Source organism: Setaria viridis, chromosome 1 (genome assembly GCF_005286985.2).
Source record: "Setaria viridis chromosome 1, Setaria_viridis_v4.0, whole genome shotgun sequence".
NCBI lineage: Eukaryota > Viridiplantae > Streptophyta > Magnoliopsida > Poales > Poaceae > Setaria > Setaria viridis.
Genome location: NC_048263.2, coordinates 3,507,562 through 3,523,160, shown reverse-complemented (window position 1 = coordinate 3,523,160; position 15,599 = coordinate 3,507,562). Strand labels below are relative to the sequence as shown.

At 42.5% G+C, this 15,599-nt stretch overlaps 1 long non-coding RNA gene and 2 pseudogenes across 1 annotated transcript; 2 read left to right on the top strand and 1 right to left on the bottom strand.

The window, feature by feature from the left end:
• The first annotated feature begins 2,998 nt into the window (after positions 1–2,998).
• LOC117848730 (uncharacterized) lies at positions 2,999–7,508 on the top strand (annotated as a pseudogene).
• Positions 7,509–9,072: 1,564 nt separating this feature from the next.
• On the top strand, positions 9,073–10,502 carry LOC117847623 (uncharacterized; annotated as a pseudogene).
• A 2,383-nt stretch (positions 10,503–12,885) lies between these two features.
• Positions 12,886–15,289, bottom strand: LOC117848740 (uncharacterized). The gene is made up of 3 exons (XR_004638923.2): positions 15,069–15,289; positions 13,910–14,388; positions 12,886–13,220 (listed from the first exon to the last, which is right to left on the bottom strand). It is a non-coding gene; the product is annotated as an uncharacterized lncRNA (long non-coding RNA).
• Between the last annotated feature and the right edge of the window lie 310 nt (positions 15,290–15,599).

The window sequence follows — 15,599 nt, the reverse complement described above, 5'->3', positions numbered from 1 at the left end:
TGGTTTCGTGCTCCTCGCGCCCTCGATTGGGATGCGGACCAAGGTAAAGGAGGATGTAGGAGAGGGGTGGTGGTGCAGAAAGAGGTGGGGCTGGAGATGGGTGGCGACAATGCCACAGTGTGCTATAGATTTAGGGGCATTTTGATTTGATGCCATGAGATTTTGCAAAAAAGAAAGTCAGTGTAGAAACATGTAATTTTTAGTTGGTCTTTTTACAAAAAGCTAAACGGTATTTTAGGAAGCTTTCTGGGTATGCGTTGGAGAAGAGCAAAAAAAATTCTGGAAATCTTCTCTCTCCTAAACCCAAAACTTATTTTAGGTCTTCAATTTTAGATATTCTACTATAGATGCTATAAGAAATGCAAAGTTTGTTCCTGACAAAGTGTCGATGGGTTAAAGACACATGTTAGAGTTGCACTTTGAGGGGGGACATCACTAGTTTCATGCGGTGTCCAGAAAATAGAACTCCAAATCTATGAAAATTCGCCAAATAGCACTGTTTATCAAGAATGGATCCATAGAATAGCACTACACTAACTTAACCCACACTTCTATTTAATTTTTGTTCATTTCTTCACATACAAATAGACCAAATTACCCATGCTGGACACATACACCAGCTTCCCTTTCTACTACTCCCATTCAAATCAAATAGCAAAAATAACAAATTTCACCATACCAAAAGCTAATAACAATATCTAAAAGTATGGCTCATGATGATTTACGGAAATAAATAACAGGAGCCAATAAATATGATACATATACATTTTGGGCTCAGAATAGACTCAGTTAATCTAATTACAAGTTGCTTGACGAATTTATATTATGGCTTATGATGTTATTACGGAAATAAATAACATGAGCTAATAAATAGGATAACATATACATTTGGTCTCAAAATAGACTCAGTTAATCTACATTACAAGTTAGATGACATGTGAGCCAATCAAGGGAGGAAAAAAAGGAATTACTACACTGGGAACGGTCCACAAACATGAGGGGCAAGTTGGTCTTTTGCATGTGATGAAGTCGTTGGGAGAAAATTAAAACAGGGAGAAATAAGAGCTAGCAGTGCTGTTGTGAATCTTATGTGCGCTTGCGGTGCTGTTTCATGAATATGTGAGTTCCCGGTGCTGTTTCCTGGACACCGCATGAAATAAGTGCTGTTTCCTGAATTCCCCCGCACTTTGAGGGGCTTGATCAATTTTTAGGGGATCATTAATCTGTCCAATCAAGCTGTTGACATGGAATCTATCAACGAGGTGACAGTTGATTGGCAGGTTTGACTTTCGTTTTTGTTTACATGTATCTTGGTCAAACACTCAAAGATAGTCTTTACTTATCTTTAATAATGGATACTGGGAAGAAAAAAGAAATGATGCAATTAATTATTATTTACTCAGAATATTTTGATTTCATTTGTTAAATATCTGAAGCTGCTACAGAAAGTAGAAGCCAACCTAAAAATAGCTTTGTTACTTTTTTGTTTTATAGAAACAAATGCTGGACCTAATTCACTAAGCAGAGAATTGACTTTCGATGTGCCCCCTTTTATCCCGGTTTAAAGTTAGCCCGGGACAAAAGGTTCACCAACCGGGACTAAAGCTCGATCACTGGTGGGGGCTCACCAACCGGGACCTTTTATCCCGGTTGCAAAGGCTAGTGGGAAAAAAAGACCCTGAGAGGCCTTTTATCCCGATTTGAAACACCAACGGGGATAAAAGCCCCCCCTTTTATCCCGGTTGGTGTTTCAAACCGGGATAAAAGGATCCTCAACGAGGTGACTGAAAGAGGACTAAATCCCTCGAACCCTTTTATCCCGGTTGGTATTACAGGGGTTTGTAATACCAACCGGGATAAAGGGGGGTCTTTTATCCCGGTTGGTGTTTCCAACCGGGATAAAAGGGTCCCCCACGAGTTAATACAAAAAGGATAGCATCCCCTGTATAGTTAGATGTGGTGTGTAGGTGGGATGGCAAGGAAGCTACGCGTGAGGCTGGAGGTTGTCGGTTCGAATCCCACAGCGCACGCGCGCATATTTCGCGTGAAAAATCGCGTGACTTGTGACTTGTGGGGGGCCTCCTGGGAGCCTAGGATTTCTTTTTTTTTTGCAGCACCTGCCGTGGTGACCCGTTTTATCCTGGTTGGTATTACCAACCGGGATAAAAGGAGGTCTTTAGTCCCGGTTGAGTGATCTGGGACAAAAGTCTTTTGTCCCGGTTGGTTTATCCCGGATGGATTTTCGGGAGAATTGCACCCTACCAACCGGGACTAAAGGCCAATTCTCCACTAGTGATTCCTTTAAAAACTTTACTAAAGCATCTTAGGTGAATACTCAGTCCATTCCTTCAAATACTTTGCAGGTTGGCAAAAGGGAGTTATTGCCTATTTGCTCATCACCCAACGAAGACCGAGGCTGCATAAGTCCTTTTGCCTTCTTATTTCCTTATCTAAACATACATTGCATGCTAGCTATTTTGTTTTGCGTTTCTTTTGTAGTGGCGTGCTGCTATGTAAACTTGCGCAAACCAATAAGTATATAGTACTTGGTTGCATTATTAAGCCCAGTTGTTGCTTGGTCAAATGCAGCATGATCAGTATGCTGGATAGTTTCATTCCTTTCTTGAGAGATAGCCGCCATTACCGGTGTAGTTTAATGCTTTTGATTTTGTTTTGATATTTTTAGACCTCCTTTGATACTCGAATCAATTAGAGGTGTGATACTATGCCTAATTCGACTTGTAATGTACATATGTATATGAACATCGTTGACACTAGCTAGTGCACCTGGCCAGTTATGGGCTAGATTATGAATCTTTAACAATATGCTTCTCTCATGTCTATCATTAAGGGTTTCTGGAGAAGGAAAATCAACAAAAAAAAAAAAAAACCCGATGCAAGTCCTGTTTATATCCAAGATGTGGTTTAGTCATGGAAGAAATTTGATTCTGTATTGCAAAATTGAAGCCTGCCCATTGGTCAAATGCGACTGCTTGAATTCTTGATGGTTCACACAATGATTGAACATGCATCGGCCTCCCTCTTTATATTCAGAAGAAACACCACATCATTTCTCCCATCCAAAGCCTGAATCCGGCAACACAGCAGCCTCTCAGTTCCTAAACCGGCAGTGCACCAAAACAGAAATCAAAACCAGCCAGCCAGCAATGCTGAGACCCATGGCCTTACCATTGTTTGTGACCATCCTTCTCATTGTATGCTGTTCAGCGGAGGCCATGCCAGTGCTGTTGTCCCTGACTGATAGCCAAAAAGCTTCCACAAGCAGCGCAACCGACCGCGCCGCGCTTCTGTCTTTCAGGTCACACATCAAGAGTGATCCATCAAGAGCGCTGGCGTCCTGGGGCAACCAGTCCATTGCTACATGCCTATGGCGAGGCGTGACATGTGGCCTAAGCGGCCGGGTCACAGCACTGGACCTCCCTGGGCTCGGCCTTCTTGGCGTGATCACACCTGAACTCGGCAACCTCACCTACTTGACACAGCTCCATCTGCCACAAAATCGGCTGTCTGGTGCCCTGCCACCGGAGCTCGGTAACCTTCTTGACCTTCAGCATCTAGACATCAGTGAGAACTCTATTGGAGGGCAGATTCCTCCATCACTCTCAAACTGCAGGCTCCTTGAGACAATGAATTTCTCCAGCAACAGGTTGCAACTGGAGATACCACACCAGTTGGGATCACTGAAAAATCTCAAGGTACTGCATGTCGGCAATAACAATCTCACAGGAAGCATCCCTTCGGAGATTGGCGACCTCGTGAATCTTAACCTTCTTGATGTCTCATACAACAACCTCACATGAAAAATCCCATCAGAGATCGGTGAACTCAAAGGTATCGGCAAGATAAATCTAAAATCGAATCAGTTGATGGGTCCAATTCCTAGCACACTTGGCAACCTCTCAGCATTGACTTACATAAGCATCCGTTCAAACAAACTAACAGGTAGCATCCCGCCATTGCAAGGCCTTTCATCTATTAGTTTCCTTCAACTGGCAGACAACAACCTCACAGGAAGAATCCCTTCTTGGTTGGGAAACCTCTCCTCGCTAACTGTTATAGATTTTCGGAAAAATGGCTTGGTTGGGAACATCCCGGAATCACTAGGAGACCTCAAGTTGCTCAAAGCACTTTCTCTCTCATTCAACAAACTTGTAGGATCCGTACCAAATTCCCTTGGAAACCTCCACGCCCTCACTGAATTTTATATAGACAACAATGAACTAGAAGGTTCTATAGCCCCTTCATTATTCAACATCTCCTCCCTTGAAATTTTCAACATACAATTCAATCACCTAAATGGTTCTTTTCCACTTGACTTGGGTAGCAGACTCCCAAATCTGGAACTATTTTTAGTCAATGGCAATCGATTTCACGGTGATATCCCACCAGCTTTATGCAATACCTCTTCGATTCAGATGATTCAAATGCAAACAAACTTCTTATCAGGGAAGATTCCCCATTGTTTTGGACTTCGACAGAAAAATTTATCAGTGTTCGGCTTGGGACAGAATCAACTTGAAGCTACAAATGGTGCTGAGTGGAGTTTCTTGTCAACTCTGACAAACTGTAGTCATTTGAAATTGATAGATTTGGGTGAAAACAAGCTCCAAGGTGAGCTACCTGATCTGATAGGCAATCTTTCCAGTAATCTGTTTTTCCTTAATGTACAGATTAACAATATAACTGGAAAGATACCAGAAAGCATTGGGAACTTGATCGGCTTGAACGTGCTTGGCATGGACATCAATCTATTCGAAGGCAATATTCCATCATCAATTGGCAATCTCAAGAAGTTGAATGCACTATCCATATCAAATAACAATCTGTCAGGGTCTATCCCAGTAACTTTTGGCAATTTATCAGCACTTTCTAGACTGGGTCTGGATGGCAATTCCCTCAGTGGAGGCATACCTTCAAGTCTAAGCAGATGTCCTTTACAAGACCTGAACCTTTCACACAACAGACTCACTGGTCCAATACCCAAAGAACTATTTCTCGTCTCTACCTTATCTAATTCCCTTATCTTGGACCACAATTTGCTAACTGGACCTTTACCTTCTGAAGTAGGCAACCTCAGAAATGTTGCGGGACTTGATTTCTCCAGTAACAATATATCCGGAGAGATCCCTCCCTCCATTGGTAACTGCCAGAGCTTACAACATCTGTCTATATCTGGGAACTTCCTTCAGGGTGTAATTCCATCATCACTAGGGCAACTAAATGGTCTCTTAGAGCTTGATCTTTCCCATAACAATTTATCTGGAAGAATCCCAAATTTCCTTGGGAATATGAGAGGCCTTACCAATTTGAATCTCTCATTCAATAACTTTGAGGGTGAGGTGCCAAAGGATGGAATATTTCTTAACGTAACAGCTATCTCAATTTTGGGCAACAATGGCCTGTGTGGGGGTATTTCTCAATTAAATTTGCCACTCTGCTCCAGCCATCCTTCTAATACACATTCTCAAAAGAAAACCATGGTGATCTCCATTGTTGCTGGAGTACTATTTCTCACTTCAGTGGTTGTGTTGTTTGCAATAATACATTGGAGAAGTAAGACAAGAAGAGAAGAAAAACATGAATCACTACTCACTGAGCAACATATGAGAGTCTCTTATGCTGAATTAGTAAATGCAACAAATGACTTCTCATCTGAGAACCTTGTCGGAGTAGGGAGCTTTGGGTCAGTGTATAAGGGAAGAATGACAAACCATGATCAACAGTTAGTTATTGCTGTGAAGGTGTTCAACCTCCAAACGCGAGGGGCACTTAAAAGTTTTGATGCAGAATGTGAGACTTTGAGGTATGTTAGGCATCGGAACCTTTTGAAAGTCTTGACAGTCTGTTCAAGCACTGATTTTCGAGGTGACGATTTCAAGGCTCTGATATATGAGTTTCTGCCAAATGGAAATCTGCATGAATGGCTGCACCTGCATCCAGAGATGGAAGGCGAAAAGAAGGTGCTAGACCTTGTTCAAAGAATAAGCATTGCCATCGATGTGGCCTCTGCAATTGATTATCTTCACCACCACAACCCCTTTCCTATTATTCATTGTGATCTCAAACCAACCAATGTCCTCCTCGACAATAACATGGTTGCTCAAGTAGGTGATTTTGGGCTTGCAAGGTTTCTGCATGAGGACTCCAGTGACATCTTAGAGCAGTCAACAGGTTGGGCTGCTATGAGAGGGACTATTGGCTATGCTGCTCCAGGTTTGCTCCTTATTTCTTATTGTATGGTTATTTCCTTCCACTGTCTTCTTCCCTGCTTCGTCGAAGAATTATCTTGTATATTATTTATGAACCATCATTTTGTGTTATACAATTTGATAAGGTGCATATTACTGAAGATGAAAGTCCTATAAAAATGCTGGTGTTTCCTGTTGAAAAGCATAATTATGGATAAAAGTTGCAGAAATAGCATGATAACAACATACACAAAAAAAATCATCACCACTATTTGTGTGCTATAATTCTTGCATTGGAACTTATGCAGCCCCTTACATTTCATGATTTGCAGAATATGGACAGGGAAATAATGCCTCAATTCAAGGTGATGTATATAGCTTCGGCATATTGTTGCTGGAAATGTTCACCGGAAAAAGGCCAACAGACAGCGAAGTTACAGAAGGTTGTAATCTGCATAAGTATGTGGAGATGGCATTACAAGATCAAGCAATCAACGTCATCGATCAACACTTACTATCAGTAACAGAGGATGATGAAGGAAGGACACGAGGCAACCAGCAGACCATCAGAGAAAAGAGAATTGCTTGCATCGTTTCAGCTCTTGAGATTGGGATCTCATGTTCAAAAGATTTGCCAGCAGATAGGATGCAGATTAGAGATGCTTTGAAAGAATTGTTGGTAGCTAGGGAGAAGCTCATTCGTGGCAGCTAACAGGTGTTTTGAGAACTTGAGATACAGTAGTACAGTGGCTAACAATCAAAAGAGTAGTCATCCACTGGAACCTGCATCTACCTTGTTCGTTTGTGTTCTTGAAGGCTAATGGATGGACAGCTTGTGACAGCCAAACAGGGAGGATCATACCAAGTTTATATTTCGAATTGGTCTAATTCTCCCATTTGGAATCCTTCTGCTGCATCAAATATTTTAAATTTGTAGTCCACATAATCTACCAAATCTCCTGGATTGTATGGAAGGAGCGCAATTCAAGAGTCTTCAGCAGGGAACAGCCAAGACAGTATGGACAGTTAGCCATGGAAATTGAGCAGCAAGCACGACTGTGGTGCAGTGCAGGTGCCAAGTTTTTGGCTCTCCTTGGGTGGCCGGCTACAGGCCTGTAATCTAGCTAGCCTCTTTTCTTCAGGCTTGTTTCTGGTTGCTGGTAGTGCGTTCTAAGAGAGAATTTCTTAGGCTCATTCATCTGTGTGCATGCGCCCGGCAGACCCGTATTGTAACCGAACGTTCTTTCGTTCTTTAAAAATCCTACAACGAGAAGAGAGGAGAAGATCCATTTACCTCCAGTTGTTTTGGACACGAGGTGGATGGCGGAGGCGATGGCGCAGTAGAATTAGCAACGCTGCTGCCAGAGGGAGGAACTAGAGAGGCGAGCCCTCCTATGGCAGGGGAAGGGAAGCGGCGGCCGCCAGGCCGGGAACAAACCGCGCGCTCGCAGAGACGAAGCAACATGAAAACGGGCCTGAGCTTGTCCTTCTGCCTGGGTTTCAATCTGGGCTACAAATACGTACTACTTTACAATGCTAGATAGGCCGAACACGTGTTGTAAGCCCAAATGCAAATCGTTGGCAGTGGCGTGTATTGTACTTTCTTGTACTCTTTTGTAAAATAGAAAGAAGTTCCAATGGCTCCCGAAGTTCACTCTTGAGCCAAATGCAGTTTAAGAATTTCTCCTTTCAAAAAAAAAGAGTTTAAGAATCTCACCATGTTATCAGACATTTTATATTTTGTCGAAGCTCATAATGTCACAGAGCCATCTGGCGATAAGAGCCGAAGATGCTGGCCCGCAAAGGTCTGCTAGAATCTCAGACACGAACCTGCCGGGAAACAACAACGAACAAATTCCATCGTTTTTCCTGGTGCGTCTCAATGTCATTGACATGTTCGCTGCCGGTACTTGCAATCTACAGGGTGACAATAGCACTGCCTGACTGTAAGTTGAAAATGACAGCACAGCCTGATAAGATTATCATTTTCGCCGTCAAATTGGACACATCAGCTTTGCCAGTTTCAACTTTCAAGAACCATCATCACTATACACGATACACATGGACTCAATACTTGAATAGAGTCAACACCTTGCAAGCTCACTACTACTATCTACAAATGATTACTTTTACTTTGTTTTCCTTGTTAAAACTTAAAACCGAGTGAAGTTAGGGTCGAAAGTAACATTTAAAATTTGAAACATTGATGTCATCAGTGAGGTTCTTTGATGTTAAAGATTAAAGAACGTGGGGAGAAGCCGATGTGATTCTAAACATCAAACTGATTAAGGATGACAATGTGATTTCTACTTGACAATCTCATTATGTGGAGAAGGGCATTTTCATGGATCTTCCTGCTCCTACACTAGCTCTTCGATGGATACATAGATATATATGCATGGAAGAAAACTACCACAGGCAAAGTATGTATTAACTTGTCAAAGATAAATTATCAAAATTATCAGATTATAATAAGCACGAAGCGCCCAATCAGTGAGGCATTAATTACAGTTATGGTTCACAGATGCCATGCGAACTGTCTCACTATGCACCATGCATATAACTGTGATGTCGGCACTTGGAAGTAATCCTCCTTCGCTGACCAGCGAATCTTCAGTAGACGGTCAAGTTTCCATAGGATATGGGCAACCTTCCAAATCTACAGATGTTTCTCATAGATTATAATCAGTTCCATGGCCCCATTCCCCCCATATTCTGCAATTCATCTATGCTTCAAATGTTTGAAGCCGTGCATAACTTATTAACGGGAACAATTATTCCTAATTGCCTAGGAATTCACTTGTCTTCATTAGACTTGGCGTTTAATCAGATCCAAGCAACACGAGATGCCGACTGGGGTTTCATGGATAGACTGGCCGGTTGTAGTGATCTGCAGATTTTGGATTTGAGTAATAACATGTTTGAAGGTGAGGTACCCAGTTCAGTAGGCAATCTCTTCACAAATGCGGAGCATATTAATATGGAATCCAATAACTTAACTGGAAAGATTCCCGAAGAAATAACAAACTTGGTCAATCTGCACACCCTTTCTCTAGCAGAAAATTATCTAGCGGGTGTTATTCCGAACTCAGTGGGCAAACTGAAGGGACTGGGTGCATTTTCCCTTGGAGAGAATTACCTATCAGGATCCATCCCTCGAACCATTGGCAACCTTACAAAATTAAGCACAATTTATCTTGATGATAATATGCTTAATGGAAGCATACCTAGTCTTATGGGATGTCCTTTGCAAAGATTAGACCTCTCCTACAACAGCCTTGTCGGTCCAATACCGAGAGAACTTTTCTTTATAAAAACACTGTCTGATTACATGCGCATCCGAAAAAATCTATTAACTGGGACTTGCCAATAGAACTAGGTAATCTCAATAATCTTGGGGAATTAGATTTCTCAGGTAATCAGTTATCTGGAGAGATTCCAGTCTCCCTTGGAGCGTGCCAGTCATTGCAGTATCTCAATGCATCACATAACAACCTTCAAGGAACAATTCCACTATCAGTAGAACAGATGAAAGGCCTTTTGGTGATAGATCTTTCCCACAACAATTTGTCTGGGAACATCCCAGAGTTCCTTGCTAACATGAGAGATCTTTCTAGTCTCAATCTTTCATTCAACAATTTTAAAGGCCAAGTTCCAAAAGATGGAATTTTCAAAAATGCATCTTCTGCCACAATCCTAGAAAATTATGGCTTATGCGGTGGTATCCCTCAGTTGAAGTTGCCTCCTTGCTACAGCCACAATACCAAGAAGCCATCTTTGAGGCTTATACTACCAGTGTCCATAGGCAGTGCATGTTTACTTGGTATGTTTGCACTGTTTGTATTCTTCATTTGGAAAAAGAAGACAAAGCTGAACCTCCAAGAAGCATCAACAATCAGTGAGCAACATATGAGGGTTTCATCTGCTGAATTGGCCCGTGCAATCTCTTCAGGAAACCTCATTGGAGTAGGGAGCTTTGGCTCGGTGTTCAAGGGGAAAATTATGATTAATAATTCACTAGTGACAGTTGCTGTCAAGGTGCTCAATCTCCTACAGCACGGGGCACCTCAAGTTTTTGCTGCAGAATGTGAGACTTTGAGATGCGCCAGGCATCGTAATCTTGTAAAGATCCTAACAGTCTGCTCAACTGTGGACTTTAGAGGCCTTGATTTCAAAGCCCTCGTATTTGAGTTCTTGCCAAATGGAAATCTAGAGCAGTGGCTGCACCAGCCAATTGAGGTAGCTACTCCAGGTGAATCTTCAACTACTCTTGTTTATCACTAGCTTATATCAGTATCTAAGTAAATATGTTTTCTAATTATTTCACTTGTTGGTTACTCCCTCTGTTTACCAATATAAGGTGTATTTTGATAGGGGAAAAGTATTCCAAATTGGATTAAGATCCTTAATTTCACTTACAATATGTTATTGACTACTACAAAATCAAATCATCTACAACCACTTTGAATATGAATCTATTATGATGCGTTATACACTAAACGTGCATATTGTAAAGATTTGTAAAGTTTGAATTTTCCTTAATCAAAATATGCCTTATATTGATGGACGGAGGTTGTAAATTACAACAGTTGGCAAAAGTTAGATGTTCAGCCGAATGGCAAAAGTAACAACATATCCATTAATTCCTTACTGTAAAAAGTTAACTATTGTGGAAAGCAGTTATGTATAATCATCACATGGACATAGTTAAACCCATTCTGTTGTTTTCTCACAATTTCATGTAAATTTCAGAGTATGGATTGGGCAATGAGGTTTCAGTCCACGGTGATGTCTATAGCTACGGTATACTATTGCTGGAGATGTTTACAAGAAAAAGACCAACAGACAGTGAATTTGGTGATGATATCAGCCTTCATAAATATGTTAGAATGTCAGTTCCAGACCAAGTGGCTAACATTGTTGACCAAAGCTTGCTACAAGGGCCAGATGACATCGAAAATATAACCTCAGACTACAACAGAATTAGAGATACGAAGATTGCTTGCATAACATCTATTCTGCGTGTTGGAATTTCATGTTCAAAGGAGACACCAACAGAGCGTACACAAATTGGAGATACTCTGAAAGAGTTGCAAATAATAAGAGATAGGTTTCGCAGGGATTCACTCCAAGCAGGTGCCTCAAGTCCCTGAAGTATTCCATGGTCTTTCCTTTGCATGACATCTTTGCAGTGTTACAATAAACCAGGTTGAAGAGGGATTATTGCAACAACGGAAGATCTCCTACTCGTTCTAATATGTTGTCAAAAAGAAAAAAAAAACTAGGCAAGGCTCCTCTTGTTTGAAACAAAACTGTTGCACTTCTGACGAAGTATTGGTCAGGATATTGCTTTATTTTGACACATGAGCATAAATGTATAAGCAAACTTCTCTCAATTAGCACATTTCGCTCCTTCAAGTCATAATCCCTCCATTCGATCCACAACTATTTTTTTGGTCCTTCCAAAATTTATGAACACGCCTCCCAAAAAAAAATGCAAAATGAAACTACAGAGAATCGCTTGAAGTGGAAGAGACGCCTACCTTGGTCGTGAACTCCGAAGTGTGTGGTCGGAGGCAGACACCAATGGTGGAACTAACTGTACCGGCTGAACAGAGAGACCTAGAAGCGCATCGAATCCATAGCGAAGTCGGTGGCGCGTTGCACTCTTTCATCATTAGTCTAAAAAGTAAAAGCAAAAGAGGTTTTCTACTGCAGTATGCAGTTTGTACAAACCCTTGGAAGTTGGAAGTAGATGTGGCCTTGGGGAGGAGAAGACTGGCGGAGGCAGGAGCCACGCTGAGCACTGGCCGCCACCTGGAGAGGCGTGGTAGCTGCCGTAGTGCCGTGGTTGTGGACGGACGGAGGCGGCGGAGCGATCGACGGGACGGCGTGGCGGGGGAGGTGCGTCGTGGTTAACTCAACGGTGACGCAGACATGGGCTGGCCCAGGAAAACGAAACCAGATCGTCTCTATTTGGGCTGATTTTGAAAAGTTACTGTACTTTTGTCGGGCCGAATCACTCCATTCATGCCTTCTGCTGGAAAAAAAAAAGGCCTCTATTTATCTCCTCAACTCAACTACGAACAAAGTCCCATTTTTCTAACTATAAAACTGTATTGGTCAATTGGTTAGGCATTTGTTACTTGTGTTGTCAGGCATCATGAGGTCGCAGCTCCCGATAACGATTCACACTTTCATAAAGAGATCTGATTCGATTTGCCAAGCTGGTGAATATTTTCATAGAATTTTACTTTCATGTATCCAGGTCCCTTTTCTTATTTTATACGGATGTCTCAGAGGTCTAAAGCACCCGCAGTCATTTATCAATTTCTAACTTGCAAGCATTCTTTAATTGGCTGTCCGCGGTGCCTCTGCCTTGTACTCTGCAATCGCAGGCAACGCAAGCAAATGCAATTTCAGGGCTGACTTGAGCACGAAATTGAACACAGTTCCATTGGTCTTCTCTCTTCAGGGTTGCAAAGGTAATGGTTTATTTTTATATTACACCGTTCGTAGATTACCGGGGTAACACACAGAATTAATGGTTAACTTGACATTTGGAGCATATCAGGGTCCGGCTAAAATTGCATTCAACCCAAGTAAATACAAGAACGATCGTCATCGTCAGCAGTTTGATACCTGCAAAGTCGGGCGGCTTGCCCCTCCAATCAGCAACAGCGAACGATGGAAAATTCCATTTAAAAATCTCACATTGTTCAACAATTATTTATTACAGTGCAGAAGCTGAATACTTGGTCGTTACTCTTACAGTGCAAAGAAATACGACCGATACAGGACATCGCTTCTTCTTCGTCTGAGGCTCAGTGGTGCTCGCCAGACCACAATCTTCAGAAAGAGAAGATAAAAAGGATGCCGGCTGGAAGATAAAAAAAGGTGTAGCCTGTTCGCCACCGAACAGAGGAACACCTTAGTGGCGTGTTCACAGAACAGTGGACGGCAAAAGCAGAAACACAGGAATCGGAAGCTTTTGCATCCCACAGCTATTACCTGTACAAGTGAACTAGGAGTTAAAGTTGAGAAGAATGAAATTTTGACAAATTGGACATCAAGGGCAGTAGTAGTAGCCTAATGATCTGCAAAGGGAGCTGACAGCATGCAAAAGAAAATGCAATTATGCAAGTGATGATGGTCTATGCAAACCTAGAGTTTCTTAAGAATTCCACATAAACTATATAGAGTCATTCCAATAGGAATCCTATGGAATTCTTGTGTTGACGACAGGGCCTAACCTAAAGAGATGCTTCAAAAACAGTAGTACTACCAAGAGTTGAAAGCTGTTCTCTCTTTTTTTCTTTTTCTTTTTTGAATACGTTGGCGCCCACTTCTTTTGAAATGCTCACTACCTAGTACATTATTGTGTGCCCTTTTCCTTTTGTGTTTCTTTTTGAAAGAATGGAGCCCCTTGTCTTCTCTATTGCTATCTCCTTTGCAAAAGACTGAGCCTTGTTTGAACAGTCAGAAACTGGGACCGATTCTTCTTGTCCAAGTCTGGCATAAGGTCCATGAATGAACCTAATCAACTCGAGATTTTTAATGTCAAGGCCTACGGTTCATGTGCACAATTGCTCCAATTGCAAACGCTGTTATAAAGGTCATAAAATCATGCAAAAGCCTAGATACTTTAGAATCAATTAAGTTTTAGCTAGGAGTGAGCAAGGAATTAATTGGAGTTGTACCTATGCCTTGCTAGTTCCCTCCTGGTACAGGAAGAAGGCGTAGAAACCAACGAGCACGGTCGCACTGGAAATGGCCCACACCAACACCTGCACCGGGAGCGGCATGATCTCCGCCACCTTGTACGAGAAGGCAGCAGTGAGCATTGTGGTCAGCAGCCACACCACCATCTTGATGTGCTCTCGTCGGGGTGACTCTGGTGGCGTCCTCTCAAATTGGCGCAGGAAGTAGAAGAGCACGACAAGGTCCAGGTAGGAGAAGACCACGAAGGAGATGGCCCCCATGTCTCCATTGGATCTGTACACGGCCATGATTGAATTGAATGTCAAGAACACAACACCGACCACCGTGAGCAACGAGGGGCAACGACCATCTTTATTCTTCAGTGCAAGCTGATTCGCAGGTTCCTTGAGCAGAGCTTCATCCATGCACAGGTTGTGCTCTGAACTCATAACACTGCCGAGATGTAGTTAGCGCAAATCTGCAGCAAAGAGCGCCAAGACAAAAATCTAAGAAAATTAGCATTGAATTATCGATGCACAGGTTGTGCTCTGAACTCATAACACTGTATCTTGAATTATCGACCCAAGGTTAGGAAAAAATCACATTCCTTTTTTCTTTGTGAGGAGTGCTCCAATACTCCCTCCCATGAAAATTAGCATGAATCTCAGAGCGCTCATAACTAATTAAATAGTGCTATTCGCAATTTTGATCTAGAGTACCTGCGGACCTGCCCCGCCTTACCCTTCACCCACAGCCCAGACCTTATAGATCAGATCCCATATTCCCACATGTTCTTGATTCACACTGACGATCATGGATATCTCTATTGGCTTCGCACGCCATCCGTGTAGTCCTACGATCGACAAACTCATTCTGCCAAATCTTCCATGTATCGGGCATTAGCGTAAACTTGGACTAATAGTAGATTAAGACTGGGCTGTGACGTGCAGGTCCTATGGATCAAAATTGCTAATAATACTGTTTAATTAATATTACTTTAGTAGATTACAGATCCCAGTCCCTCCGACCAAACATGCCCTACACTTGTATCCCAATCTTCGTTTCATGCCGAAACTATACTCTCGAATAAGAAACGAAAATACTGCGGAAAACTAACTGTTCTTTCATGATGGTAAAATTTACTGCGGAAAAACTTACCTCGATGGGAGGCGGCGATATGCAACCGGCCGATTACCGATCCGGCGGCGGCGGCGGCGGAGCGCAGCGTCTCCGGACGGACGAGCTGGGGCGAAGAAAGCACCGCACCGCTGAATCCCCGGTGTTCGCCGTGATGGAGAGCACTTGAGGTGCTTTGGAGAGCACTGGAGACACGCTTGGATGCCTAACCCGCTAACCGCCCTTGTGTAGAGGGTCCATCAGTGCTACCGATATATAAGGCAGCCGACTTTTTTAGTTTTTTAACCCTTTTTCTAAAGATTCTCACAAATACACCCCTGACGAAACCAAATTTCAAAAATGGACCCTTAGCTTGGCGCCATCCATGCTGGCGCCAAGCTTACATGTCTCGGCGCCAGGATGGCTGGCGTCAAGGTCCATACGCAGCTGCTGGCGTGGATGGCGACGTGGCGCACGTCCTAACCAGTTGAACTAGAGCGTAGTTTGTTGCACACTCCTCAGAATAATTATACTTATTTCGTTAGAAACGCCAAGAGGATGGGATAAATTGCT